The sequence below is a fragment of the Oryctolagus cuniculus genome, chromosome 7 (genome assembly GCF_051225735.1).
Source record: "Oryctolagus cuniculus isolate XC-2025 breed Fujian yellow rabbit chromosome 7, ASM5122573v1, whole genome shotgun sequence".
Lineage (NCBI taxonomy): Eukaryota > Metazoa > Chordata > Mammalia > Lagomorpha > Leporidae > Oryctolagus > Oryctolagus cuniculus.
The window spans coordinates 145,637,264-145,665,019 of NC_142873.1; the positions used below are offsets into that span (position 1 = coordinate 145,637,264).

At 46.1% G+C, this 27,756-nt stretch overlaps 2 pseudogenes; one reads left to right on the top strand and one right to left on the bottom strand.

Annotated features, from left to right (window-relative positions):
* Positions 1–15,144: 15,144 nt before the first annotated feature.
* LOC138850706 (COP9 signalosome complex subunit 6 pseudogene) lies at positions 15,145–15,846 on the bottom strand (annotated as a pseudogene).
* Positions 15,847–15,952: 106 nt separating this feature from the next.
* LOC127493496 (mitochondrial import receptor subunit TOM5 homolog pseudogene) lies at positions 15,953–16,237 on the top strand (annotated as a pseudogene).
* Positions 16,238–27,756: the final 11,519 nt, after the last annotated feature.

A 27,756-nucleotide genomic window follows, 5' to 3' on the forward strand; every position in this document is an offset into this window, starting at 1 on the left:
CCACAGGCAGAGGCCTAACCTACTATGCCACATTGCTGTCCCAAAAATGAGCTTCTAAAACATTTATATCTATCTATCTATCTATCTATCTATCTATCTATCTATCTATCTCATATTCTATCTCATGTATGTACCCACATACTCTCTCATATGTATATGCATTTCTCTTATACATATATAGATATGAGAGGGAATACATGTTTATGCACACACACACATACCATGGAGCTCATTTTTGGGTACCTGCTATGTTAATTCATGTCACAAAATTTACCACTTTAAATTAAAAAAATTAGTTTTCTTATGCTTAACTGACACAAAAATTATATAGGCATGGTTATTTGTTCTAGTAGCTAGGATGCCCATGTCCTGCATTAGAGGATTGAGTTAGATGTCTGGTTCTGTTCTTGGCTCCAGCTTCCTGCTGGTGAAAATCCTGGGAAGCAGCAATGATCACTTGAATAATTGGGTTCCTGCCTCCCATGTGGGAGAAGTGGGTTGAACTTCTGGCTTTGGCCTCAGCTAGGGGGATCTGGGTAGTGGGCCAGCAAATGGGAGCAAGAGTGTGTGTGTGTGTGTGTGTGCACACGTGCGCGTGTGTTTGTCTTCAAATACATAATGAGAAAAAAATTTTTAAAGATTAATTTTATTTATTTGAAAGGAAGAGTTAAAGAGGGAGAGACACAGAGAGAGAGATTGAGAGGGAGATCTTCCATCTGCTGGTTCACTACCCAAATGGTCACAACAGCCAGCGCTGGGCCAGGCTGAAGCCAGTAGCCTCCTCCAGGCCTCCCACATGGGTGCAGGGGCTCAGCACTTGGGCCGTCCTCCGCTGCTTTCCCAGGCACATTAGCAGGGCTCTGGATCAGAAGTGGAGCAGCTGAGATTCTTCAGTACTCAAATGCAATGCTAGAGCTGCAGGTGGTGGCTTAACCTGATATGCCACAACACAGGCCACAAAAATACATTTAAGTGTGTAAAAAGTATAATTTATGGGGTAACATGTGGCATTTCAGTGCTTTTATATATTGTGTAGTGTCTACCATTTAAAGTGAACAATCCAGTGATTTCAAAGGTATTCTCAAGATTGTACAAGTAACACCACCAATTCCTTCACCCTTTAATGAAACACTGTCCCCATTAGCCATCAGGCCCAAACCCCTCCCCCGTCCTCTGGTGGTCACGAATCTGTTTTCTGCCTCTCTGGATTTGTTTATTCTGGAAATTTCATATAAAGGGAGTCACATAATGTGTGACCTGCAATGGCTGATTTCTTTGACTTAGCATAATTTTTTCAAGTTCATCTGTGTTGTAGCAATTTCATTTCTTTTTTTAAAAATAGATTGATTTATTTGAAAGACAGAATTACAAAGAGAGAGAAGGAGACACAAAGAGAGAGAGACACAGAGAGAGAGAGAGAGATCTTCCATTTGCTGATTCACTCCCTACATGGCAGAAACAACTGGGGCTGGGCCAGGCCAAAGTCAGGAGCCAGGAGCTGCTTCCAGGTCTCCCACGGGGCCTTGGGCCATCTTCTGCTGCTTTCCCAGTTGCATTAACAGAGAGCTGGACTGAAAGTGAAGCAGCAAGGACTTGAACCATCACTCATTTAGGATGGCAGCGCTGCAGGCGCTACACCAGAGTGCTGGTCCCGTTTAATTCCTTTTTACTGATGAAAAAAAATTTCTACTTTATAGATATTTCACATTTTGTTTAAACACTCATCAGTTGATGGTAACTTGGGTTGTTTATACTTTTTGACTATTATGAACATTGATGTAAGGAATGTTTATTTACAAGTTTTTTATTGTGAACCAGATTAACTAATATGGAAGTATTCATGCATGAATGAATTATGTATTAATTAGTATATTAACTAATACAGAAGTAGTTTAATGTGCAAAGCCTTATGTACTGGATTTTTGTTGATTTTGGCTGCCCAACATCTGCTCCTCCTTCCCCTAAGTAGCAGTACCCATATTCTCTTACATGAAATCACATAAGGAAGCTTCTAAGAAAGTTGATTTCACCCCTAATCCAGGAGTGGGTCCAGTTTAGCTTAGGCCCAGTATATTCATGGCCATGTCCATGAACATTGATTATATCAATAATAAGCCGATGACCTTCATTCAAGTCAATGAGATATGAAAAGAGCTTTGCTGAGGCTTCTGTGAAAGACATTTCCTTATTATTCTGAAGGAATTTCCTTAAGAGATGTTCTAATGGAAGTGAGGAACGCACAGAGAGGAGGGCTCTCTTAGAAGTCCCTGCAGCTGTATTGACACCACAAAGGAGCAAACTTAGAAATGTCAAATACTCTAGAAGGAGAAATGCAAAGAAACAAAGTGTTTGCTAACATCATTGAGCCTCAACACTGAAGACTCAGCTTTGCCTGGATTTTCAGTTGATGACTAAATTCCTTTAATTGTTTTAGACAGCTTGAGATGAGTTTTCTGTTGCTTGCAATCAAAATATTACATCACAATATAATAGAAACTACCACTTTTATAGCACTGTATTAAGTATTTCTGAGCTATGTGAATTCAATGGCAGATACATTGGATTCTGCCTGTGGGAGTCATGAAAGTCTTCATGTGGAAAACGACATTTGAATTACAATCTTCCATTTAAAATGCATTTATTAAGTACAATGGGCTCAACAAAATGAAGCAGATTTCTTTTACTTTAGACCTTTGAGAGCCTTTAGTATACTAATACAGATCATGAATATATTCAAGAAAGGAATATACAGTGTTCACAAATTTACTTCACCTTAAACACCTAATAACATCTCCAGAAATTCAGTTGACTCAGGAAACACTGGAATGCACATTAATGGATGATATGGTGAGTACTTTGGTGCTGCGGCTCAAGCTGCTGCTTGGGACAACCACATCCCATACTGAAGTGCCAGTCTGAGTCCCAGCTAGTCTACTTCCCACCCAGCTTCTTGATAATGCACCTGGGAAGCAGCAGATGACAGATCAAGTACTTGAGTTCCTGCCAGCCACACAGGACACCCTGATAGAGTTGCTGGCTCCTGGCTTCAGCCTGGCCCAGCCCCAGATGTTGCAGGAATTTGGGGAATGAGCCAGCAGATGGAAAATTTCTCTCTCTCTCTGCCTTTCAAATAAATAAGTCTTTAATATATATACATATGTGGATATATGTATACATTAGTGGATGACTAGAAGAGAAGAACAAGATTATCATAGCCAATTTATTAGAAAGTTTTTAAAGAAAATGAGGATATTTGAAACACTTTATAATAGATTGGTACACCTTGTCCAAGTAGAATGAATCTAGGTAGTGTTGCTGTTGTTAAAAACATTTTTTTTAGGGGCCAAAATTGTGGAATAGCAGGTTAAGCTGCCATTTGCAGCACCAGCAACCTATATGGGTTCAAGTTCAAGCCAGGCTGCTCCAATTCCGATCCAGCTTCCTGCTAATGCACCCGTGAAAGCAACAGAAGGTGGCCCTAGTACTTAGGAGACTAGGATTGAGTTTTAGGCTCCTGGCTTCAGCCTGACCCAGCCCTAGCCATTGCAGCCATTTGGTGAGTAACCCAGAGGATGGTAGATTTCTCTCTGTGTGTCCCCCTCTCTCCATGTAACTCTGCTTTTCAAATCAAATAAAAAAGGTAAATCTTAAAAAAAAAAATAGGGCTGGCATTGTGACATAGCAGGTTAAGCTGCCACCTTCAATGCCAGCATTCCATATGGGCACTGGTTCCAGTTCCAGCTGCTCGACTTCTGATCCAGCTCCCTGCTAATGTGCCCAAGAAAGCAGTGGAAAGTGTCCCAAGTCCTTGGGCCCTTGTACCTAGATAGGAGACCTGATTGAAGCTCCGGGCTCTTGGCTTCAGTCTTGCCCAGCTCTGGCCCTCACGGCCATTGTGGAGTGAACCAGCAGATGGAATATTTGTCTTTCCTTCTCTCTCTGTAACTCAGCCTTTCAAATAAATAAATCTTTAAAAAAAAAAAAAAAACATTTATTTGACAGGTATTGTGGCACAGAAGGTTCAGCTGCCTGCATCCCATATCAGAGCGCTGATTTATATCCAGGATCCTCCACTTCTTCTTCTTCTTTTTTTTTTTTTAAGATTTTTATTTACTTATTTGACAGGTAGAGTTACAGACAGTGAGAGGAAGAGACAAAGAAAAAGGTCTTCCTTCTGTTGGTTCACTCCCCAAATTGCTGCAATGGCCGGAACTGTGCCGATTCGAAGCCAGGAGCCAGGAGCTTCTTCCTGGTCTCCCATGTGGGTGCAGGGGCCCAAGCATTTGGGCCATCTTCTACTGCTTTCTCAGGCCACAGCAGTGAGCTGGACTGGAAGAGGAGCAACCAGGACTAGAACTGGCGCCCATATGGGATGCTGGCACCGCAGGCGGAGGATTAACCCACTGCACCCAGTCCCGACCCTCCACTTCTTTTTTAAAAAAGATTTATTTCATTTTATTTGAAAGGCAGATTTATGGGGGCGGGGGAGACAGAGAAACAGAGAGAAAAAGATCTTCATCCAGTCTACTAGTTCACTCTCCAATTGGGTGCAATGCCCTGTGCTGGCCCAGGCTGAAGCCAGGAGCCAGGAGCTTTCCCCAGGTCTCCCAATAGGCACAGGGGCCCAAACACTGGGGCAATCTCCTGTGCCTTCCCAGACCATCAGCAGGGATGGTGGATCCGAAGTGGAGCTGCTAGGACTTGAACGAGTGCCCATAAGTGGTGGCTTACAGGACTGCACATTCAGTCTTGGGAAGAGCTGGGTGACTGCACAGGCAACAGCGACTTGGAACTGATGTACAGACACATCTCTCCCAATCCATCTTCAGCCGACTGAATGTGGTGTGACAGCCCTTCTCTGCAGCAGGGCTGGAATGTTCTGGCTTCACCACAGATTTTCTATTCATTTCATTTTTGGAATCAGCTTATGGATTCCAGGTCCTTGTTTTGTATATAACCTCCTTCTTTTGCTTTTTAAAAAAATTTTCATATTTAAAAAAAAAAAAAAAAGTGGTGGCTTAAGCCACTATGCCACAACATCAGTTCCAGGCTCCTCCACTTCTGATCCAGCTTCCTACTAATGCATCCTGGCAGGCAGCAGAGAGTGACAGAGAGAGAGACAGACAGACAGACAGTTATCTTTCTTTAAAAAAAGATTTATTTATTTTATTTATTTATTTGAAAGGCAGAGTTACAGAGAGGGAGAGAGAGAGAGAGAGGTCTTCCATCTGCTCCAGGACAGGAGCCAGGAGCTTCTTCTGGGTCTCCCATAGGAGTACAGGGGCCCAAGCACTTGGGCCATATTCCACTGCTTTCCCAGGCCATATCAGGGAGCTGGATTGGAAGAGGAACAGCCGGGACTTGAACCGGTGGCCATAAGGGATGTTGGCACTGTAGGCAGCAGCTTTACCCACTATGCCATACCACCGGCCCCAGAAAGAGATCTGCTGGTTCACTCCCAAAATGGCTACAGTGTAGAGGGCTGGGCCAGGCCAGAGCCAGGAGTCAGGAGTCAGGAGCTGCATTCTGGGCTCCCACATGGGTGGTAGTGACTCAACCACTTGAGCCATCACTTGCTGCCACACTTCATGTGTATTAGCAGAAAACTGAACTTAGAAGCACGTAGCCAGGACCTGAATCCAGACACTCTGAAAGGCAGAGTTACAGAGAGGCAGAGGCAGAGCAAGAGAGGTCTTCCATCTGCTAGTTCACTCCTCAAATGGCCACAATGGCCGGAGCTGAGCCGATCCGAAGCCAGGATCCAGGAGCTTCTTCCAGGTCTCCCATGTGGATGCAAGGGCCCAAGGACTTTGGCCATCTTCTACTGCTTTCCCAGGTCACAGCAGAGAGCTGGATTGGAGGTAGAGCAGCTGGGACTCAAACTGGGACCCATATGGGTTGCCGGCACTGCAGGAGGCAGTTTTATCCACTATGCCACAGCACCGGCCCCAGATGTGGGCATCTTAACCTCTAAACAGCTTCTAGATTAAATCAAGCTCATCAGCTAAACTCTTCATTTAAGAAGAAACTTATGAGGGTAGTCATCAATAATGAATCACCCTTTAAAGTTTGTCAATAAGGCTCTTTTTCTGGAGATGGAAGTCAGTTCAACAAGTAAGATAACTATTAGTTAAATAAATAAAATAAATTAAGGTGATAGTTCTTAAAATGTATTGGCCACTGTGTTTATAAGGAACACTTGCAAAATAGAGACAGGAGTAATAAGCACTGATTCTTTTATATTTGATAAAGTACTTGGTAATGCATCTGTCACATCTCAGCATCACTATGTACTATGAATGTATCCTGAAATAAACACTACATCTGTTCAGCTCTAGTTATCTAACAGTAACAACTGATAGAACTCGGCAAGTTTGTAAGTGAAAAAATTAGAGAATTACCTTATTAAGACAGAATCATGAAGTCTTTAAAACTCATTTACAATTATTAATGGTAGCTCCATTTACTCCAGATGAAGTCTTTCTCATCTGGCATTTTGTTTTTGTTTTTGTTTTTGTTCCCCAGACTGGATCCATGAACAACAAACAGAGTGATTAAATCTTGAAAAGGAAAAGAGACCAGAGAGATACTCACATAGTCCTACAAATCCACCTGTTTCTCTCCAAAGAAAATTATACAATTTTGCCATAAATTGCTTTCAACAAAGACTTAGTTTACATATAAGAAGGTGATGGGAATAAAAACATGACTAATAAAAGAAACCCAAAGAGGATTCCTAGAAATGCTACACAGCAGATGGATAAAAACAAAACAGACACTGACCTCCAATGACTTCTGAGATCCATCAGGCGTACTAATCAAACTCAGAAGTATCTGGACTATCACAAACCTGAGAAAGTTGATTTGTTCCCCAAGCAGGTCAAGTACAGAGAACCAAATTCCTGGACTGAAAGATGCAAATACTGACAAAATGAGGTGTTTGCAGGGAACTTACAAAAGCTAAGTCTTCAAATAAGGGAAACCCTAAGATGCTCATAAAAGTACCAAGTTTAAAAAAATTCTTTCCCAAGGTTTGCTACTTAGTATCTATATCACTCTGGAGTATCTTCAAAGTTTATAAACTGTAAGAAAGCAATTGCCCCTGCCCTCCCCTTTAAAAATTCCTACAATGTACTTAGAACCCAGAGATGTATTCCTTACTCTAAAATCTTTCACTTCCTTCATGCTCACATTTTTTTTTTTTATAAATAAATCTTATTTTTTTTTATTTTTATTTTTATTTTTTTTTAATTTTTTTTGACAGGCAGAGTGGACAGTGAGAGAGAGAGACAGAGAGAAAGGTCTTCCTTTGCCGTTGGTTCACCCTCCAATGGCCGCCGCGGCTGGCGCGCTGCGGCCGGCGCACCGCGCTGATCCGATGGCAGGAGCCAGGAGCCAGGTGCTTTTCCTGGTCTCCCATGGGGTGCAGGGCCCAAGCACCTGGGCCATCCTCCACTGCACTCCCTGGCCACAGCAGAGGGCTGGCCTGGAAGAGGGGCAACCGGGACAGAATCCGGCACCCCGACCGGGACTAGAACCCGGTGTGCCGGCGCCGCTAGGCGGAGGATTAGCCTAGTGAGCCGCGGCGCCGGCCTCACATTTTTTTTTTTAAGATTTAGTTTATTCATCTGAAAGACAGAGTGACAGAGAGATGTAGAGTCAGAGAGGGAGAGGGAGAGAGAGAGGTCTTCCATCCGCTAGTTCACTCCCCAAATGACCACAACAGCTGGAGCTGAGTTGATCCTAAGCCAGGAGCCAGGCCCAAGGACTTGGGCCATCTTCTGTTTTCCCAGGCCGTAACAGAGAGGTGGATCAGAAGTGGAGCAGCCAGGACTCAAACCAGCGCCCATATGGGATGCCAGCGCTGCAGGCCAGGGCCCTAACCCGCTGTACCATCGCGTCGGCCCCTCAATTTTTTCTTGATATTTTACTCTGTTCCTGTGAACATGCTTCACAAATGTCTTTTCAAAACAACAGTTCAGTGTCTTGGGAACAATGACATGGTATATCTTCAACAGAGTCAGAGGTAATTCAAAACTATTATTTAAAAAAAAAAATAAGCCGATTCTTTTCTATTGGGCTATGGAAAATTTCTTGTAGGGACAGATATTTACGAACCTTAGTATAAGATAATGCACAATAAATACATAAACACACAGGAGCTGGCTCTGTGGCACAGTAGGCTAAACCTCCACCTGTGGCTCCAGCATCCCATTTGGGTGCTGGTTCAAGTCCCAGCTGCTCCACTTTTGATCCAGCTCCCTGATAATAGCCTTGGAAAGCAGTGGAAGATGGCCCAAGTGCTTGGGCCCCTGCACCCACGTGAGAGACCTGGAGGAAGCTCTGGGCTCCTGGCTTCAGATCAGCACAGCTCCAGCCATTATGGCTATCTGGGGAGTGGATCAGTGGATGGAAAACCTCTGTCTCCCTCTCTCTGTTTTTGTCTCTCAAATAACTAAATAAATATTTTATAAATATGTAAATGCAAGGGCATCTTTCATTGTTTTTAAAATAAATTTTAAAAAAAATCCCAGTTACTCCTCATGAATGCCCCAGAAAATAAAGATCAGCAAATAGGGGTGACATTTGACCTAAAATTAAGCTGTTTGTTAATTCACTCACATCTTGTATCAGAGTATCTGGGTTCTGTATCTAGCTCCAGTTCCTGATTTCAGCTTCCTGCTAATGTAGACCCAGGGAGGTAACAATGATGGTTCAAGTATTGTGTTCCTGCCACCCATGTGGGAGACCTAAATTGATTTTAAAAACCAAGAAACAGAGTTATGTTTTCACCTTTCAACAATGGCAAAGCTGAAAAGAGAAAGATAGAATACACAAGCTATGTCTGTTCTTGGATGGAAAAATAAGACTGAGGAAAAAAGGAAGACACGGGTGACTGATGAAAATTAAGAACCATGGCCGGCGCCGCAGCTCACTAGGCTAATGCTCTCCGCCTGCGGCGCCGGCACACCGGGTTCTAGTCCCAGTCGGGGCACCGGATTCTGTCCCGGTTGCCTCTCTTCCAGGCCAGCTCTCTGCTATGGCCCCGGAGTGCAGTGGAGGATGGCCCAAGTGCTTGGGCCCTGCACCCCATGGGAGACCAGGAGAAGCACCTGGCTCCTGGCTTCAGATCAGCATGATGCGCCGGCCGCAGCGCGCCAGCCATGGCGGCCATTGGAGGGTGAACAAACGGCAAAGGAAGACCTTTCTCTCTCTCTCTCTCTCTCTCACTGTCCACTCCACCTGTCAAAATAAATAAAATAAAATAAATTTAAAAACAAGAAAATTAAGAACCATGAAAAACGAGAGGAGGGAACAGAGAGAGCAGAGGGAAATACTGACTCACAGACACAAGTCCATACAACTGGTCTACCCAGATAGAATGAGTGCAGAGATAGGAAGACAGTCCAGTGAGCCAGAGTATTGCATGCTTGCCGTACATCTGAGATGCTGGCTTTGTGACGCTGTACAGGTCATTCATCCTCTGTAAACCTCTATTTCTTCATCTGACTCAACAAACTGACTCTGATATTCTTTCTCTTGAAAACAAAACAAAAAAAATCTTCTTAAATTTGAGAGAGAGAGAGAAAGCATCCCGACCCACTGGCACACTTCACACATGGGGGGAGGGTGGGACGGTGGCAAAGCTGGAGGCTGGGGACTCAATCCAGGTCCCCCACCTGGGTGGCAAAAACCCAGCCATCCGAGCCATAACCACTGCCCACCAAGGTCCACGTTAGCAGGGAACCAAAGTGCGATACAGGCGTCTTAATAAGCATCTTAATCTCTAGGTTCAACGGCTGTCCTGTCTCTAACTTTCTATGAATCCCTGGAAGGTTCCCAAGTGGCAGAAGGTAATGCAAGCCAAGATGGATATTTGGAAGAATCTGAAGCATAACAAGAATCTCACCGAGACTGTGATAGAGAAACAGGATAGAGAAACAGCCTGGGCAGGAAAAGAAAACTGAGAAGATGCAAAGTCAAGAGCAGATGCCTGGAGCTTTTACCAATGCAGTGAGAGACAAGAAAATACAACACTACCTCATGATATGATTACTGCTATTAGAATGAACCATATGAAATTGTTGAGATTCAACTGTTACAAAAATGATAATTTCATTTTTGAAAAAATGTATTCAAGAAGCAGAGAGAAAGAGAGAGAGAGCTCTTATTCACTGGGTCCCTCCCTAGATGCCAACAATGACTGAAGCTGGGCCAGGTTGAAGCCAGGAGGCAGAAACTGAATCCAGGTCTCCCATGTGGGTGGAGGAATCCAACTACTTGAGCCACCACTGCCTCCTAAGGTCTGCATTGGCAGGAAGCTAGAATTGGGAGCAGAGCTAGGAATTGAACTCAGGCACTCCCATGTGGGACCATGGGCATCTTAACCACTAGGCCAAATGTCAGCCTCCAAAGTGGTAATTTCATATGGTTGAGCTTAATTTAAATTTATTTATTTATTTGAAAGGCATAGAGACAGAGACAGCCAAAGATATATCTTCCATTTGTTGATTTCTTTTCTTTCTTTCTTTCTTTTTTTTTTTTTTTTTTTTTTTTTTTTTGACAGGCAGAGTGGACTGTGAGAGAGAGAGAGACAGAGAGAAAGGTCTTCCTTTGCCGTTGGTTCACCCTCCAATGGCCGCTGCGGCTGGCACGTTGTGGCCGGTGCACCACGCTGATCCGATGGCAGGAGCCAGGTACTTATCCTGGTCTCCCATGGGGTGCAGGGCCCAAGTACTTGAGCCATCCTCCACTGCACTCCCGGGCCACAGCAGAGAGCTGACCTGGAAGAGGGGCAACCAGGACAGAATCTGGCACCCGGACCGGGACTGGAACCCGGTGTGCCGGTGCCGCAAGGCAGAGGATTAGCCTAGTGAGCTGTGGCGCCGGCCCCCCATTTGCTGATTTCACCCTCTAAATGCCATATATATATATATATATATATATATATATATATATATATAATGTCAGGCCAGAGCCAGAATCCTGGAGTTCAATCTGGGTCTCCCATGTGGCTGGTGGATATCCAAGTAATTAAGCTATTTTCTGCTACCTCCTAGGGTGGCCATTAGCAGGAAGCCAGAATCAGAAGTAGAGCTGGGACTTGAACTCAGACCCTCTGCACTGGATGTGGGCATCCCAAGTGGCATCTTAACCACTGCACCAAAGGCCCACCAGGGTTCACCTAATATTTTGAATTACCTCATTTGGAGACAAAGAGTCCTCACACTGATGATAATTATCAATTAGCTGATTTAAACTTATTTACATGGAAAATGATAGATTTGAGGTTGGTGCTGTGGCTCAGTGGGTTAAAGACATGGCTTGAAGCACAGGCATCCCATATGGGTGCCAGTTCAAGTCCTGGCTGTTCTACTTCCTTTTTTTTTTTTTTTTTAAGATTTATTTATATATTTGAAAGTCAGAGTTACACAGAGAGAGAAGGAGAGGCAGATTGAGAGAAGTCTTCCATCCACTGGTGCACTCCCCAATTGGCTGCAACAGCCAGAGCTGTGCCGATCCAAAGCCAAGAGCCAGAAAAAGGGAAAAATGATAGATTTGGTTTCCTAATTATTTGACAAAACTGGTATTATTTAGTTAACTGGTAAAAACTATTAAATGGCCCCTGCTATCTATTATTGTGATTAAATATAATCTCCTTATTTTAAGAATATAATTTTTAAAAATATTTATTTATTTGAAAGGCAGAGTTACAGAGAAGCAGAAGCAAAGAGAGAGGTCTTCCATCCACTGGTTCACTCCCTAGATGGCCACAACAGCTGGAGTTGTGCCTATCCAAAGCCAGGGGCCCAGGACTTGGGCCATCTTCTGCTTTCCCAGGCCATAGCAGAGAGCTGGACTGGAATTAGAGCAGTCAGGACTTGAACAGGCACCCGTATGGGATGCCAGCACTGCAGGCGGCGATTTACCTGATTCGCCACAGCATGGGCTCCTTAAGAATATAATCGGCCAGCACTGTGGCTCACTAGGGTAATCCTCCGCCTGCGGCGCCGGCACACCGGGTTCTAGTCCCGGTTGGGGTGCTGGATTCTGTCTCGGTTTTTCTTCTTCCAGTCCAGCTCTCTGCTGTGGCCCGGGAGGGCAGTGGAGGATGGCCCAGGTCCTTGGGCCCTGCACCCACATGGGAGACCAGGAGGAGGCACCTGGCTCCTGGCTTCGGATCGGTGCAGCGTGCCAGCTGCAATGCGCCGGCCGTAGCGGCCACTTGCGGGGTGAACCAACAGAAAAAGGAAGACCTTTCTCTCTCTCTCACTGTCTAACTCTACTTGTAAAAAAAAAAAAAAAAAAAAAAAAGAATATAATTCTATATAATTCTGAGATATTATCTTTTTTTCCAGTATATGATGCTTTAATTTTCCACCAAATGAGAAGACTAAGTCATAGAACACAGAAATGAAATCCATAAAATTATCTTTAGTGTAGATAATATTGCAGAGGCCTTGAAACGGAAAGGCCAATGGGAGGAAGTGTAAATAGTAATACACCATTCTATAGAAGAGGGTCTACAAGTGACACCATAAAATAGAAAACCATTGCAGAGGGCTGGCACTAAGAAAGCTATTGGAACTACAAGAGAAAAAGGATATCCCAACTGTACAGTTCAAAACCTTCGAACCACTCCTCGTCTAGTCATGAAGGAACTGAAAGCAGCACTTAGTTACGTTACTCTGGTTCTCTAGTAGAAGGAACCAGTCTAAGGAACTAAAAAGGAGAAGTAAAAGGGGTGGCTCAACCTTTGCCATCCAAATGCAAACACCAGAGGATTCCGTTAGTGGTATTGAAAGAGGATTGACATCTGGAGACGTGGGTTTTGGCTCTAACTCTGCCACTCACTGCGTGACCATAAGCAAGTCTTCATCTTTCAAAATCTGAATTTTCACCTCTTTAAAGTGAGGGAGTGAGGGAGTGGAATAAGTAACTGAAAACAATAGAATGTCGAACTTACAGAAAAATTTCAAGAAGAGTACAAGGGGAGCAAATATTTGGTGCAGCAGTTAAGACGCCGCTTAGGATGCCCGCAGCCCATATTGGAGTGCCTGTGTTCAAGTCCTGGCTCCACTTCTGATTTGAGCTTCCTGTTAATGTGCATCCTGGGAGGCAGTAGGCGATGACGGCTAAAGTAATTGGGTCTCTGCCACTCATGTGGATTGAATTCCTGGCTCCTGTCTCCTCGCTTTGGCCTGGACCAGCCCTGATTGTTGTAGGCATTTGGGGAATGAACCACCAAATGGAAGACTACCTTTCGGGGCTGGTGCTGTGGAGAAGCAGGAAAAGCCGCTGCCTGCAGTGCTGGCATCCCATGTGGGTGCCGGTTTGAGTCTTGGCTGCTCCACTTCTGATCCAGCTCTCTGCTATGGCCTGGGAAAGCAGTAGAGGATAACTCAAGTCCTTGGGCCCCTGCTCCCACATGGGAGACCTGGAAGAAGCTTCTGGCCCCTGGTTTCCAATCAGCACAGTTCCAGCCGTCACGGCCAATTGGGGAGCAAACCAGTGGATGGAAGACCTCTCTCAATCCGCCTCTCCTTCTCTCTCTATGTAATACTTTCAAATAAATAAATAAATCTTAAAAAAAAAAAAAAAAGGCTACAAACCAAGAACAGCATAAGAACTTCTATGAGTCCTTTATCCAAATCATAAATTATTTACATTTTGTTTCATTTGCTTTATTTTTAGTTAATTAATTAATCTATTTATTTATTTAAGAGGCAGAGAGACAAAGAGAGATCCCATTAACTGGCTTACTCCTCAGGTACCTGCAGTGACCAGAGCTGGGCTAAGACCAAAGCCGGGAGCTTTGTCTTCCATCTGATCTGATGGCAGGAGCCAGGTACTTATCCTGGTCTCCCACGGGGTGCAGGGCCCAAGCACTTGGGCCATCCTCCACTGCACTCCCTGGCCACAGCAGAGAGCTGGCCTGGAGGAGGGGCAACCGGGACAGAATCCGGTGCCCCAACCGGGACTAGAACCCGGTGATCCAGCTCTCTGCTCAAGCCTGGGAGACTAGTAGATGGCCCAGGTCCTTGGGCCCCTGCACCCACATGGGAGACACGGAAGAAGCTCCTGGCTCCTGGCTTTAGATCGGCGTAGCTCCGTCCATTGCTGCCAATTGGGGAGCAAACCAGTGGATGGAATACCTCTCTCTTTCTCTCTCTTTGCCTCTCCTTCTCTCTCTGTGTAACTCTGACTTTCAAATAAATAAATAAATCTTTAAAAAAATCTATTAAAAATATTCTCTTATGTAACCATAGTATAGATACAAAAAAATCAGGACTTCTTTTATTTTAAAAAATATTTTATTTATTTATTTGAGAGGTAGAATTACAGACAGAGAGAGAAGTCTTCCATCCTCTGGTTCACTCCTCAATGGACTCAGTGGCCGGAGCTGGGCTGAACCAAAGCCAGGAACCAGGAGCTTCTTCTGGGTCTCCCATGTGGATATAGGGGCCCAAGGACTTGTGCCATTTTCCACTGCTTTCCCAGGCTGTAAGCAGAGAGTTGAGCTCTTCAGGAGCTGCTGGGACATGAACCAACATCCATATGGGATGATGATACAGCAGTCAGAGGCTTAGCCAACTACGCCACAGCACCAGTCCCAAAATCAGGACATTTAACATTGATACAGGAGTGGGTATTGTGGCACAGCAGGTTAAGCAACCACTTGGATGCCCGCATTCCATGTTGGAGTGCCAGTTCAAGTCCTGAGTCCTTTGCTTCTGACCAGTTCCCTGCCTAATGCACCTGGGAAAAACAGGCAGTGGATTTCCTGGCTTTGGCTTCAACCTGGCCAAGTCTTTGCTGCTGCGGCCATTTCAGGAGTGAATTAGCAGATGAAAGATCTCCCTCCACCCTTCCCTCCAACCCCTATCACAGAACCTTTCAAATAAATAAATAAATATAAATTGCCACAATGCTACTATCTAATTGCAGTCCATATTAAAGTCATTTGTCCTGAAGAGATTATTCTCCTTTTCCGGAATCAAATCCAAGATCACATACTGCATTTAGTTGTCATATCTTTTTTGTCTCTTTTAATCTAGACTGTTTCCTCTTTTATTTTTATTTTCTGACATTGGCATTTCTAAGGGGTGCTGAGGGGACCATTCTCCTTCAATTAATGACAGTGATTTCTCTAAAGGGAGTGCAGCACCCCTCCCACTGGGATAGCTGGCTGACCCCTCTGCATTGTCCCTTCAGGTACCCTCCCATCAGAAGAGCTCCCACACTTACCTGCTGACACCTTGTCGATCATAGGGGATGCCAAACTTGTTCACAAACTGGTTCATGGTGTTGTACATTTTGGTGATGGTGCCAAGCTAAGCCATATATCCCACATCATTCCATCGATCATGAAAGTCTGTCTTGAACTTGTCTGAGCATTGAGAGGCAGTGGCACAGAGCAGAGCCTCCTGCAGGACCTAATGGCTAAAGAGGACATCTCCTGCTTCGGAGGCCTTGATGTGCTCCAAGATGAGCCTGACCCAGCTGTGCAGCATCTTGATGGCTCTGTGCTGTGATATCGGGAGTTTAGCCAGAGCGGAGCTCTCACCACTGCCTGTTGCTGTCAATTCAGGCCGCACGGTGGATGCTGATGCTTTCAGCTTGCTCTATGGCCAGAGTGTAGGTAGGCTCAGCAAACAGCATTGTTGCTTCTCCATCGATGATATCAACGACACTCAAGAATGCTGACAGGCCATAGGGTTCAACTTAAGAAAGAGGGGGCTCTTTGTTTACGGACGTGGATGTTGGAAGGGTCAGGCAGCCCTCTGTAACACATAAACCCAGAAACTCCAGCTCCTTGAATACCCATCTGTACTGCTCTCCCATGGTGTATTAACACTCCTTGTCAGAGTTCCAGATTCAAGGTGGTCACTAAGGTGGGGAGAGCACTAAGGTGGTCACTGCAGCTGGAAGCCGGTGAGGCACAACCAGAATGTTCCTAACTGAAGGCCTCGCACCGAAGCTGCACCCAGAGGAGCTGAAATGGAAGATGCACGAGGATGTGACATCCTCTACACAGAACCTCCTCATCTACGTGGCCCTGCTCTGAGTCACTCCTTTTATCTTAAAGAAGTTGGACAGCACATGAAGATTGGGCATCACGCTCGGATGCATGAGATGAACCTGGTTACGGTTTCTACTCCTTTCTGCAAATGAATAGGCCCAGAAAGGTGTATGAGACTCTGAATGGACATAAAAATTCTACTTGTTAAGAACAAGTTTGGCTCTGGGAATTGACCTTCGTAGCTAAAATATAAAACTACTTAGGAAATACGAAGACTTGTAGTCATGGTGTCCCTTCTGCCTGTGTTGGGCAGTCTCCATGAATGTCAGTGTCAATGTAAAGAAGGTCTGATTCCATTTTCTAGCAAGTATTAATTATAAGGGAATAATGTCTGAAATAGCCCCATCTTGTCAATCATTTCTGCTTACCTTTTTATTTCTGTCTGGAGTGTATCTGTGAAGTTCCTTATAATTAGTTTGGTTGTATGGAAGTCAAACACAGCCAGAGTGACATTGAATCACAGGACCATTAGGCTATATTTTTAATAAAAATGTATAAATTTTAAAAAATAATAATATTCCTTGTCAATGATAATCTTCAACTATGTCAGACAGTGGCTCAAAGGAGTTAATCACCTTGATATTCTGGCCTTTCTGCCTTTTTTTTTTTTTTTTTTTTAATTTGGGAGACAGAGTTAGAGAGAGGGAGACACAGAAAGAAAGGTCTTCCATCTACCAGTTTACACCCCAAATGTCTGCAACAGCCTGAGCCAGGCTGATCCAAAGCCAGGAACCAGGAGCTTTTTTTCGATCTCCCATGTGGGTGCAGGGGCCCAAGCACTTGGGCCATCTTCCACTGCTTTCCCAGGCCATAGCAGAGAGCTAGACAGAAGAGGAGCAGCCCGGACATGAACCAATACCTGTATGGGATGCTGGTGCCACAGGTGGAGACTTAGCCTACTGTGCCACAGCACACAGAAAGCAGAAGCTTTCTGATCAGAGCCCCCAGTCACCTGTATAGGCCGCCTCCTGGGAGCCCATGTGGGTCTGGTGGTCTAAGATGTTCAGAAAGACAACAGGATGAAGGCAAGGGAAACACTGCTGGTCACTCCAGAAGCCATCACTCTGGGGACTACTGCTGCACCCATCTCCATCCGGCTGCTTTCTCCTGTCACATTTGCTGCAGCTGCTACCACCACCACCATTTTCCCCTGCACCCACCAAAATTATTTTTGAAAGGCAGATGGAGACAGAGATCTTCCACTCACTGATTCATTCTGCAAATGCCCACAACAGCTGGAACTTAGCCAAGCCAAAGCCAGGAGGCGGGAATTCAATCTGGGTCACCCAAGTGGGTGGCAAGAACCTAAGCACTTGGACCATCACCTGCTGTCTGCCAGAGAGTGCATTAGCAGGAAGCTGAAATCAGAAGCAGGACTAGGACTCAAACCCAAGTACTTCCATATGGGACTCAGGTGTCCTTAGCAGCATTTTAATTGCCATGCAAACACTGGCCCTGACATTGACACTTTTTAACACTACAGACCAGTTGTTTTATAACTGGATTGTCTGACATTTCCTCATGATTAGATTCCATCTGTGTATTTTTCTCAGGATTACCAGTGAAGCAACGTTGTGTCCTCAGTGCTTCTCCAAGAGGCGCATGAAGTCAACTTGTCCCCATGTTGTCCCCATGTTGGTAATGTTAGGTCTGATGACTCTGTAAAGGCATTGCTAATGATCTTCCTCCACTAGTTACTATTGTTAAGTCTTAGGTAATTTATGAAGAGTGTTATTTATATAAATATTCCTCTCCTCATCAAAGTTTTACCCTCCAGTTTTAGCACCCATGAATGAGTTTTTTACTCCACCATTCTATCAGAATTATTAGTTGGAATCCTATTATAAGGAAAAACTTTTCTTTTTTTCACATTTATGTAATTATTAATTCATCTGTTTATATCAGTATGGATTCATAAGTCCTTATTCATTGGCTTATAATCCATTACTAATATTTATTTTGATTAAAGCAGGAGTTCTAACCTTTTTTTTTTGTACCATGGATGGACCCCTTTAGCAGTGTGAAGTCTATATATATATCTTCTCAGAATTATATTTTTATTTTCAAAAATTGATTTATTTTCATCTACTTGGGAGGCATAGCAAGAGGGAGGGAGGGAGGGAGGGAGGGAGGGAGGGAGGGAGAGAGAGATAGAGGGAGGGAGAGAGGGAGGGAGGGAGGGAGGGAGAATCTTCCATCCTCTAGTTCATTCCCCAAATGCCCAAAAAAAGACAGGGCTGGGCCAGGCCCAAGCCAGAAGCCAAAAACTCTGTACAGGTCTCTCACCTTGGGGCAGGGGTCCAAGCATATGAATCACCATCCACTGCATCCTGGATGCAGTGGAGAAAGCTGGATCAGAAGCAGAGCAGACAGGACCTAAACCAGCAGTTTTACATAGAATATAGGTGTCTCGGCCAGCGCCGCAGCTCACTAGGCTAATCCTTTGCCTTGCGGCGCCAGCACACCGGGTTCTAGTCCCGGTTGGGGCGCCGGATTCTGTCCCAGTTGCCCCTCTTCCAGGCCAGCTCTCTGTTGTGGCCAGGGAGTTCAGTGGAGAATGGCCCAAGTCCTTGGGCCCTGCACCCCATGGGAGACCAGGATAAGCACCTGGCTCCTGCCATCGGATCAGCGCGGTGTGCCGGCCGCAGCGTGCCAGCCGCAGCGGCCATTGGGCCATTGGAGGGTGAACCAACGGCAAAGGAAGACCTTTCTCTCTCTCTCTCTCACTGTCCACTCTGCCTGTCAAAAAATAAATAAATAAAGAATGTAGGTGTCTCAAGTGGCAGCTTAAACCGCTGAGCCATGACACCTGAACCTCAAAACAATATTTTTAAATGCATAAAATAATACAGAGAATATTACATAGGTTTACAAAGGAAACCTATTATACTGTAATGCTTATCAAAGTAGTAAATATTTATGATATAATAAATGTGCCTATCAAATATTAAAAAACAAGATCTAGGGGGCCAGCATTGTGGCCCAACAGATTAAGTCACTGCCTGCAAAGCTGGCATCCCATGAGTATCAGTTGGTGTCCTGGCTGTTCTACTTCTGATCCAGCTCCCTGTTAATGCACCTGGGAAAGCAGAAGATGGCCCAAGTGCTTGGACTCCTGCACCAATGTGGGAGATTTTGATGGAGTTCCAGGCTCCTGGCTTCAGACTGGCCCAACCCTGACTGTTGCAGCCATCTGGGGTGAGAACCAGCAGACTGAATATCTTTCTCGCCCTCTCTGTGTGTAACTCTGCCTTTCAAATAAATTAATAAAATACTAAAAAATGCAAACAGCACAGATATATATCAACATGCCTGTAACAACTGCAGTGTGGTAAGAAATTATCCATGATTTCTATCGGTGACAAAGTCATAAGTACTGTGCTGCTAATACCGATGTGATTTTGTTTCCTATGTTCATATTAAAATGAAATGCTAAATTTCAATTTTAAGTCAGTAAAACTAGATGAAATTTTCCTGTCATCCATCTTCCTGTACCAAATAAGTTTTATCATTTATGCCAGGTTAAGAATTCCTGATGTAGGGCTGGAGCCGTGGCTCAATAGGCTAATCCTCTGCCTGCGGCGGCGGCACCCTGGGTTCTAGTCCCAGTCGGGGCGCCAGATTCTGTCCCGGTTGCCCCTCTTCCAGTCCAGCTCTCTGCTGTGGCCCAGGAGTGCAGTGGAGGATAGCCCAAGTGCTTGGGCCCTGTACCCGCATGGAAGACCAGGAGAAGCACCTGGCTCCTGGCTTCGGATCAGCACAATGCGCTGGCCACAGCGGCCATTGTGGGGTGAACCAACGGAAAAGGAAGACCTTTTTCTCTGTGTCTCTCTCTCACTGTCCACTCTGCCTGTCAAAAAAAAAAAAAAAAATTCCTGATGTGGGGCTGGAGTTGTTGTATGGTGAGTAAAACCTCTGCCTGTGATGCCAGCATCCCATATGGGTACCAATTCAAGTCCTGGAGGCTCTACTTCCAATCTAGCTCCCTACTAATGGCGTGGGAAAAGCAGTGGAGGATGGCTGGAGTGTTTGGGCCCTTGCCACTCACGTGGGAGACCCAGATGAAACTCCTGGCTCCTTTTTCTGTTTCTCCTTCTCTCTCTGTAACTCTCTCAAATAAATAAATAATAATAACAGCAATAATAAAGAACTCTTGATATAGTCTCTTTGGGCCCTTACCTAAGGCCCTAACATTACATCACATTATTTTTTCAAGCCCTAAATTTCAATTCTCCAGTGTAAGAAACTCTCATGACAATATGTAAAAAACTTATAAGACTAAAAAGGATACAGATTTGAGTAAAAGAAGAAATTGCTTTAAGAGTCTGAATCCTGTAGAATGAGGGAAACAGGCACTCTCACACCTGTAGCCCTCAACGGCCCACAGCTGATTGTGGGTTTGGCAAGACACAAGGTAGAAAAACTAAAGCCTAAATAAGAGAAATAAGTTACCCAGGACCCCACAAAGAATGGAGTCAGAGGCACTGAGTATAAGAGTCTTTTTGGGGCCAGCGCCGCTGCTCACTAGGCTAATCCTCCGCCTGTGGTGCCAGCACACCAGGTTCTAGTCCTGCTTGGGGCTCCGGATTCTGTCCCGGTTGCCCCTCTTCCAGGCTAGCTCTCTGCTGTGGCCCAGGAGTGCAGTGGAGGATGGCCCAAGTGCTTGGGCCCTGCACCTGCATGGGAGACCAGGAGAAGCACGGGGCTCCTGGCTCCGGATCAGTGTGATGTGCCAGCTGCGGCAGCCATTGGAGGGTGAACCAATGGCAAAGGAAGACCTTTCTCTCTGTCTCTCTCTCACTGTCCACTCTGCCTGTCAAAAAAAAGAGTCTTTTTTTTGGAAGGCTTGGTGATAAAAAGCCTTAATTAGGGGCTGGCATTGTGGTGTAGTGGGTTAAGCTCTGCCTGCGATGCCAGCATCTCATATGGGCACCAGTGCAGGTCCTGGCTGTTCTATTTCCAATCCAGGTCCCCGTTAATGTGCCTGGGAAAGCAGAGGATGGTCCAAGTGCTTGGATCTCTGCACCCAAGTAGGAGACAGATCCGAAGAAGCTCCTGTAACCGCCTTTAAAATAAATTATTTTTTAAAAAACTTAATTAAAAGGCACGTATTTGGTGTTGATGTGTTGGTGCAGTGGGTTAAGCCACCTCCTGCAATGCCACATAGGTGCCCTGGCTGCTCCACTTTCTATTCAGCTCCCTGCTAATGGCCTGGGAAAGCAGCAGAGGATGGCCCAGGTGCTTGGGCCACTGCCACCCACATGGGCAACTTAGATGAAGCTCCTGGCTCCTGGTTAGACCTGGCCCAGCCCTGGCCATTGCAGTCATTTAGGGACTGAATCAGCAGATGGAGGATCTCTGCCTGTCTCTCCCCTTCTCTCTGTAACTCTGACCTTCAAATAAATAAATCTTAAAAAAAAAAAAAAAAAAAAAAAAAAAAAAAAAAAAAGAATGTCACCTTAGATGCTAGACCAACAATAATGATCGGCTATATGACACAGAGGATGATGATAAAGACCTGAATTTCATTATGACAAAGATGAGAGCTGTGTTACTTTTTCTATAGATTTTAGTCTACAATATGATTTTCCCTAAAAAAATCAAATAGTGCCACCGTTCTCCCAGTTCAGTGATACATAAGCCACAACAGCTTGACTCAAATGTCTGTGGGGCACTCTTGTGTGTTGTGAATATCAATACAGTAACATATTAGTTTTGGAATGTACCTTAGATTTAATAAGAAATAATGTTTTCATATTTCATTTTACTTAAGAAAGTCGTTCTTAGGGTTCTTCCAATTTAACTTCTGAATTTAAACATCACAAATAAAATAGGATATATGGGAGCCAGCACTGCGGTGCAGCAGGTAAAGCACTGCCTGAAAAGTTGGCACCCCATATGAGTACTAGTAGGAGTCTTGGCTGCTCTACTTCTGATCCAGCTACCTGCTAATGTGCCTGGGAAAGCAGAAGACAGCCCAAGTGCTTGGGCCCCTACTGCCCATATGGGAGACCCAGATGGAGTTCCAGGCTTCTGGCTTGGGTGACCACTTTGGGGGTGAACTAGCGAATGAAAGATCTCTCTCTCTCTCTCTCTCTCTAATTCTGCCACTCAAAAAAAGATAAGTAAATAAACCTTTTTAAAAAGAGAAATAATGGGGCAGCACTGTGGTATAGCAGATAAAGCCGCCGCCTGCAGTGCTGGCATCCCATATGGACACCGGTTCAAGTCCCGGCTGCTCCACTTCCAATCCAGCTCTCTGTTATGGCCTGAGAAAGCAGTAGAAGATGGCCCAAATCCTTGGGCCCCTGCACCCATGTAAGAGATGCGGAAGAAACTCCTGGCTCCTGGCTTCAGATTGGCCCTGATAGGCCATTGCAGCCATTTGGGGAGTGAAACAGCGGATGTAATCTCTGTCTCTCCCCCTCTCTTTCTGTAACTCTGCCTTTCAAACAAATAAATCTTTTAAAAAGAGAGAAATAAAATTATACTGACATGAAAACCTAGTTTCATTGTCTTACTGTGCTAACCCCATGAGAGGCGTAAGTCCAAGACGAAGTTTCAGTGAATACAGGTGGAAGCATGAGTCCAGGAGCTGGTGCTGTGGCGCCGGCACCCCATATGGGCACTGGTTCAAATCCCAGCTACTCCACTTCCTGTTCAGATCCCTGCTAATGGCCTGGGAAAGCACTGGAAGATGGCCCAAGTGCTTGGGCCCCTGCACTCACGTGAGAGACCTGGAAGAAGCTCTTGGCTTAGAATCGGCCCAGTTTCGGCCATTGTGGCCATTTGGGAAGTGAACCAGAAGATGGAAGACCTTTCTCTCTCTCTCTCTCCTCTCTCCCCCAGTCTGTGACTGCCTCTCAAATAAATAAATAAATCTTAAGGAAAAAAAAAAAAAGCTGTCCTGTAACAAATCTGGACTGGTTCTTCAGACCATCATTATGTTTAAAAGACATCAGCCTAATAAGTAATTTAGGAATACTTGAGAGAAAAATCATGATAAAACTGTCATTTAAAACTAAACAGAACGGAATAAAAACAGATCTATATTTACAATGTTTGGAATGAGACACTCAAAACATTTATATTTGAAATAATGAATCTCTAAATATACATAAAATGACACAAGTCTCCTGTTTCCTTGAACTCCTGATTGTAAGTTTTAAGTTTGTGGTGCACAAAATGTTTAAGGAGGCAATATTTCAAGATTCTCTGTGGCATCCATCACCTTCTCTTGCAAGCCTCCCAATTTCTAACTTTGACAGGAGCTGAAAACAGGGAACAATTGACAGTGGAGATTGGAGGGGCAAGAATCAGGATAATAATGCCAAGCACACTAACAGAAAGGAAAAATCTATCTTTTAAAATAAAATGGGACCTAGGCCAGGGTTGTGTTGCAGCGGGTTACGCTGCGGTGGCATCCCCTACTCTCTGCCTCCCACCCAGCGCCCTGCTAATGCGCCAGGGAAAGCAGCAGATGGCGGCTCAGTACTTGGGCCCCTTCAGCCATGTGGGAGACCTGGATGGAGTTTCCGGCTCCTGGCTTCCCCTGGTCCAGCCCAGAAGTTGAGGGTATTTGGGGAGAGATCCATCTCCACCCCATCTCTCGGCCACTCTTTCGAATAAATACTTAAGATGGTACAATTTGAGGGGCAAATTCCGTGAAAAATATTTTCAGGAACCAAAGAACGTTTTCAAGCCAGCTCGCCGAGTAAGAATTACAAAACCCAAGGAAGACGTTACACATCCTACTTCAAGACGAGTTTACGTTGAACAAATGATCAGCCTCACCTCTAACAGCCTGTGCGCCAACCCGAATCTCTAACCGGCCCTTCTTCCAACGTGGTAATCGCTACATACTTAACGTGGGGGCATCTGTTCCTAAGGCTTTTGCTAACTGGGCTGGCGTGGTCTGAAGGGTTGAGGGTGCCAAGAGGTGAGGTTTAAAGGGCCGGCCGTCCAGCCAAACAGCCTTTAGGGCGCACGCTGTGAGCGCACTGGGCCTTCATTTCCCCATCTGTAAAATGGAGCAGGGGGCTGCCAGCGCGCGGGACGCACGACCCCAGGATCATGACCAGCGTGCAAACGGCCATCCAGTCCGGGCCAGGAGGCGGCGGCGCGGCGACGAGCGAGAACAGGGCAGTTTGCAGGAAGTGCTGTAGGGGTGGGAGGGGAGCCAGGGCGGAGGCGGGAATGTGAAAGCCGAGCCCGAGCTGCCGAGTCCGCACCACAGCTCACGGGAGGCGGGGCGAAACTGAGGTGAAGGGGTTAGTCAGTGGATGGGCAAGCCGGGCCGCCTCCCCCGAGCGGAGAGCGCTGGGTGCGGGGGAGGCTCTGAGGTGGCGGCGGAGGAACGTGGGGGGAGGGGCGGAAGCGCGCTCCCACCGCGCGCATGCGCGCGCCCCGCGCCCCCGGCCCACAGGCCTGGGCTCCCGACCGCGCGCTCAGCGCCGACGGCGCGGACGTTAGAGCGGGAGCCGCGCGGCCCGCCCCGCCCCGCCGGGACCCGCGAGCCTCTCGCAGCGAGGCCCTCGAGGTGGCGAGCGGACACCTGTTTCTCCAGAGGGCATTTAGGCGGCCGGGGGAGGGGAACACGTTTCTCTGCTTCGGCCTCTCCGCTCCCCTCCCCCACGAAGAATGGGGCGGGAGGTCCTGGGCGTGCCGAGTCCGCTCCGGGTTTTCCCGCCCACTTTAACTCTGTGAGCGCTTCGACCGCGCGGCGCTTCACTCCACCGGGCGCGCCCGAGCCCTCCGCCGGAACTCGTTCCGCCTCCCCCACACAGCCCTTCTCTGGGAATGCGAAGTGGGCGCGCACTCCGCCTTCCTGGCGCTCCCTCAGGCTGGGCCTCCACGCTCCAGCTCCGGGAGGTGCCGACGCCGACGGCCCCCTGGCAGCGAGCGGGCCCCTCCAGTACGGTCGCGCTGAGGGACTACTTGATGTCTCCGTGCGCTCGGTGGTGCGGCACGCTCGCAGCTCTTCCTGGAAACTCCCGCCTCGGGGAGCCAGGAGAGCCGGGCCGGGGGGAGGGGTGCGAGGGGGCGCGCACGCCCCCGGCCCCGGGGGAGGGCCCTGCGTCCCCGCCCTTCTCCCCGTGGAGGGGAGGGCCGGCGCGAGCGGGGGAGGGGAGGGTGCGGGGCGCGGAACCCGAGCCGGGGAGCGGTGGGGGCGCGCATGCCGCCCCACCCCCCGCCTCAGAACAACGGGCTCCCGCTGCTGCCCCCTGCCGCCCGCAGCGCCCCGCACCCCGCTCCTCTGCCGGGCTCCGCGCGGGGCGTCGGGGGCGCCGCGGGCGCCGAGGCCGTGGGAACCGGCGCTGAGACACACAAGAACTGACCGGTTTCCTGTCAGAAAACTTGCAGTTAGTTCAGAGAAGTCCGTTGGGCCAACGTGGTCCCAGCCGGAGCTGGCCACGTTTCGCTAGTCCAGCGTCCTCCCTTTTACTTCGAAACGACGGGGAATTGTCGTGGGGGAGGCAGGCGGTTGATAAACCGAAGAGCAACACCACGTTGCCCTGCTCTGACTCAAAGGAAATTAAAATACTGATTGTGGGGATTTTTTTTTTAAAGGGCTACTAACAGAAGGAACTCTGGTTTTTCAATTGCTAGCTGTCCCCCCCCCCCCCGTGTGTACACAAGATTTAAGTCATGAGAGTTGATGAGAGTAGTCCGTTTGCCTGAAAGTTTACTTGAGTTTGTGGTTTAGAGAGCCTCGTGAACTTCTCAAAAGGGAGACGTTTGTTTTTTAATCCAGCAGGAAAAAAACCAATGCGAAAGAGCCTGAAAAAGTTCAATTAGAATAGCAGCCACATTTCAACATTTCCCAGATTTTGCAATATTAAACTGTGAGGGCTTGTGCCAAATTTCAAGGCAAGAATTCTGACTGCCAAATTACAAATTTCTCAAAATGAGGGGTGTTCAACCAAATTGCTGCCAGACCCCATAAACAGGCACTAACAGCACTGCTATAATTACACCTTATTATCTCCTTCGCAGCCTTATTTGATTCACTGCGGGATAAAATTCTCATCCTGGGTGTCACTAGCTGGCGTTTTTCTGGAACTGAACAATCACACACCTCCCAAGCCTCAGACCCCGTCGCCCTCTGGTCCATCTCTCTCTAAAATGCAGAGCCTGTCAGAGATTGTTTTCACCCCAGCTTCCCTGAGGATTGAAGATGAAAACAAACCTATCAGAATTACAAGAAAAATGTCTTCTTTGAAGAAAAAGATTTAGGCCAAGAAACCAAATTTGTTGTTTAACTTGAGCCCCCTAAGGGGATTTAGCATAGTGGGCTGAATGCTGTTAAACCAGCTTAATCACTTTCTTTGTTCTGGCTCTTTGCATTTATTTAATGTTGTAATTTAACACGATTTGACACAACCTAAACTAGATTCTTCTATGTTAGTGTAGTCTATGCTGTAAACCGTACAATATAACCAAACAAATTTCTGTGGAACCCAAGTACTAAACTGCTTTATGACCAGGACTTTCAAAATAATTTTTGGTGTTATGGTGAGATAGAGGAAATCATGTTTTAACTTTTTAAAATCCAGAGATTTTAGAAGCACCAAAGAATGGCCTGGGAGATCACTTAATTTATTTGGTAAGATCTGCGAGGACCGACATTTACTCATTTTTGCCTGAAAGTTTGTTTGTTTTTTTATTCATTGGAGAGAAAAGGAAGAGATCTTGCTAGATCTCATCTCCGGATAGATTCTAATTCTAGCCTTTACTCTCTCTCTTAAATAACAATTCTACCCTGCTCCTCACCAGCCCCGGATTGAGGGGCATTCATTCACAAATGACTCTTGAGCCTCCTTCTGAGTGTCTGCTTCCTTATAAAGCCAAAACCTCAATCCCAATGCTTAATGAATCAAAGCTTGTAGATGCAGGCCGAAAACCCAAGTGCCGGGGAGAAAGAATTTCTTTTCCGTTTTAACTTTAAATTCTCTTATAACATGCAAGAATAATTATCATAGCTATTCTTTATTATGTGACCCAGGCACTGTCCTAAGCATTTATGCAAATTAAGTTCTCACAATAGGCCTAAGAAGTGGGTGCAGTTGTTGCCACTATTATATAGATGAGGAAATTGAGACACAGAGAATTAAGTAACTGGCCCCAGATTACCCAGCCTGGAAGCAACAAATCTAAGGTTCGAACCCAGGCTGTTTCCATAAAACTCTTCCTCACCATGTTGGTTATCAGTTTATCCAGAGTGAAGAGTCACCTTCTGTGTTTGAGATTCTATTCTATAACAAGGGCCTGAGCTGGTTTTTCTGTTTGTTTGTTTGTTTGCTTTTTCCCCACTCTGAAACTCTAGTAAAGTGAAAATTTTTTAGATCTGCTTAGGCAAAGCATTCCCAAATCAGATTACTCTCTTGGAAGCCAGCCTCAGACTGTCAGCATATGCATTGTAAGTGCTAACCAGGACAGACACATCCACCCTTACTGGATAATAATGTTTTCAGGACATGCTTACTTCACATTATAAAGAAGCGAGATGGCTAGAGAGTGATTTGGATTCTAATGTTGGACAAGGTAGGAACCACGAGGTGAAGTGGGAAGAGAGAAGGAAATGGAAGCTGAGAGAAAATAAATGTAACATATGTGCCCATGGAGGGAGCAGTACCACACTGCAAAGAATGAGGATCAAGGTCATGCCGAAG